Here is a 2,636-nt window from a genome sequence, read left to right on the forward strand (position 1 = left end):
ATAGATCCTGGTATAGCCACAATTCATTGATGCAAACCACATATGATACAATTGAATCAGACAGTGATCTCAGATGCCTGCATCCAGACAGATTTGACACAATTAGAAATTTTGAGGGTAAGCAATATTGCATCTTAAAGATGACTCAACTCCATGTTTTGAATTAGAAGAATTAGAATCCCGACAATGTGGAAACAGGCCCTTCGGCCCAACAAGTCCATGATGCTGTGAGGCAGCAATGCTAACCACTGAGCCACCCACCATGACACCATGCAGCAGCACACTCAAGAGAAGTCTCAAATGGAATTGAAGGAGATGGAATGAAATGGTACAATCTGAAAGTCAGACCACCACATGGATTGGTGTATTTCCATCCTAGATGTTTCAAAGAAAGCTGATGAGGGTAAGAGTTTGTCTCGATCTAAGCTACCTCAACTTTTGACTTAAAAGGTTCTTATATAAAATACTAGTGCTGGAAGAATTAAATCCTACATTTTCAGCAGTGAGATGCTTTTCAAAGCCAAATGTAAAAGATAAATACTGGTCTATCCATTTAGAACATAGAACATAGAACATAGAACATTACAGCGCAGTACAGGCCCTTCGGCCCTCGATGTTGCACCGATCAAAGCCCACCTAACCTACACTAACCCACTATCCTCCATATACCTATCCAATGCCCGCTTAAATACCCATAAAGAGGGAGAGTCCACTACTGCTACTGGCAGGGCATTCCATGAACTTACGACTCGCTGAGTGAAGAACCTACCCCTAACATCAGTCCTATATCTACCCCCCGCTTAATTTAAAGCTATGCCCCCTTGTAATAGCTGACTCCATACGTGGAAAAAGGTTCTCACTGTCAACCCTATCTAACCCCCTAATCATCTTGTACACCTCTATCAAGTCACCCCTAAACCTTCTTTTCTCCAATGAAAACAACCCCAAGTGCCTCAGCCTTTCCTCATAGGATCTTCCTACCATACCAGGCAACATCCTGGTAAACTTCCTCTGCACCCGTTCCAGTGCCTCCACATCCTTCCTATAGTATAGCGACCAAAACTGCACACAATATTCCAGATGCGGCCGCACCAGAGTCTTATACAACTGCAGCATGACCTCAGGACTCCGGAACTCAATTCCTCTACCAATAAAAGCCAGTACGCCATATGCCTTCTTCACTGCACTATTTACCTGGGTGGCAACTTTCAGAGATCTGTGTACATGGACACCAAGATCCCTCTGCTCTTCCACACTACCAAGTATCTGACCATTAGCCCAGTACCCCATCTTTTTATTACTCTTACCTCACACTTAGCTACATTGAACTCCATTTGCCACCTTTCTGCCCAGCTCTGCAGCTTCTCTATATCCCGCTGTAACCTGCCACATCCTTCCTCACTGTCTACAACTCCTCCGACTTTCGTATCATCCGCAAACTTGCTCACCCAATCTTCTAACCCTTCCTCCAGGTCATTTATAAAAATGACAAACAGCAATGGTCCCAAAACAGATCCTTGCGGAACACCGCTAGTGACGGCACTCCAAGATGAACCTTTGCCATCAACTACTACCCTCTGTCTTCTTCCAGCCAGCCAATTCCTAATCCAAACCTCCAACTCACCCTCAATGCCATATCTCTGTATTTTCTGCAGTAGCCTACCATGGGGGACCATATCAAATGCCTTACTAAAATCCATATATACCACATCTACCGCTTTCCCCTCATCTACCTCCTTAGTCACCTTCTCAAAGTATTCAATAAGGTTTGTGAGGCACGACCTGCCCTTCACAAAACCATGCTGACTATCCTTGATCACATTATTCTTATCCAGATGTGCATAAATCCTATCCCTTACAATTCTCTCTAAGACTTTGCCCACAACAGAAGTGAGACTCACTGGCCTATAGTTACTAGGATTATCCCTACTCCCCTTCTTGAACAAGGGAACCACGTTTGCTAGCCTCCAGTCCTCTGGCACTACTCCTGTAGCCAAAGAGGACACAAAAATCAAGGCCAATGGCTCTGCAATCTCCTCCCTTGCTTCCCAGAGAATCCTAGGATAAATGCCATCAGGCCCAGGGGACTTATCTATTTTCACCCTTGCCAGAATTTCCAACACCTCTTCTCTACATATCTCAAAGCCATCCATTCTACTTAATCGTGCCTCAGTATTCATATCGACAACAATGTCCTGTTCCTGAGTGAATACTGACGAAAAGTATTCATTCAGTGCCTCCCCAATCTCTTCAGCCTCCACACGCAACTTCCCATTACTATCCTTGATTGGACCTATTCCTACCCTAGTCATTCTTTTATTCCTAACATACCTATAGAAAGCCTTAGGGTTTTCCCTAATCCTACCAACTAAGGACCTTTCATGTCCCCTCCTTGCTGCTCTTAGCTCTCTCTTCAGGTCCTTCCGTGCTACCTTATAACTCTCAATCGCCCCTATTGAACCTTCACGCCTCATCTTTACAAAGGCCGCCCTCTTCCATTTAACAAGGGATTCCAATTCCTTATTAAACCACGGCTCCCTCACACGACCCTTTCCTCCCTGCCTGATAGGTACGTACTTATCAAGGACACTCAATAGTTGCTCCTTGAACAAGTTCCACATATCAATTATACTCTT

This window comes from Chiloscyllium punctatum, chromosome 6 (assembly GCF_047496795.1).
Source record: "Chiloscyllium punctatum isolate Juve2018m chromosome 6, sChiPun1.3, whole genome shotgun sequence".
Classification (NCBI taxonomy): domain Eukaryota; kingdom Metazoa; phylum Chordata; class Chondrichthyes; order Orectolobiformes; family Hemiscylliidae; genus Chiloscyllium; species Chiloscyllium punctatum.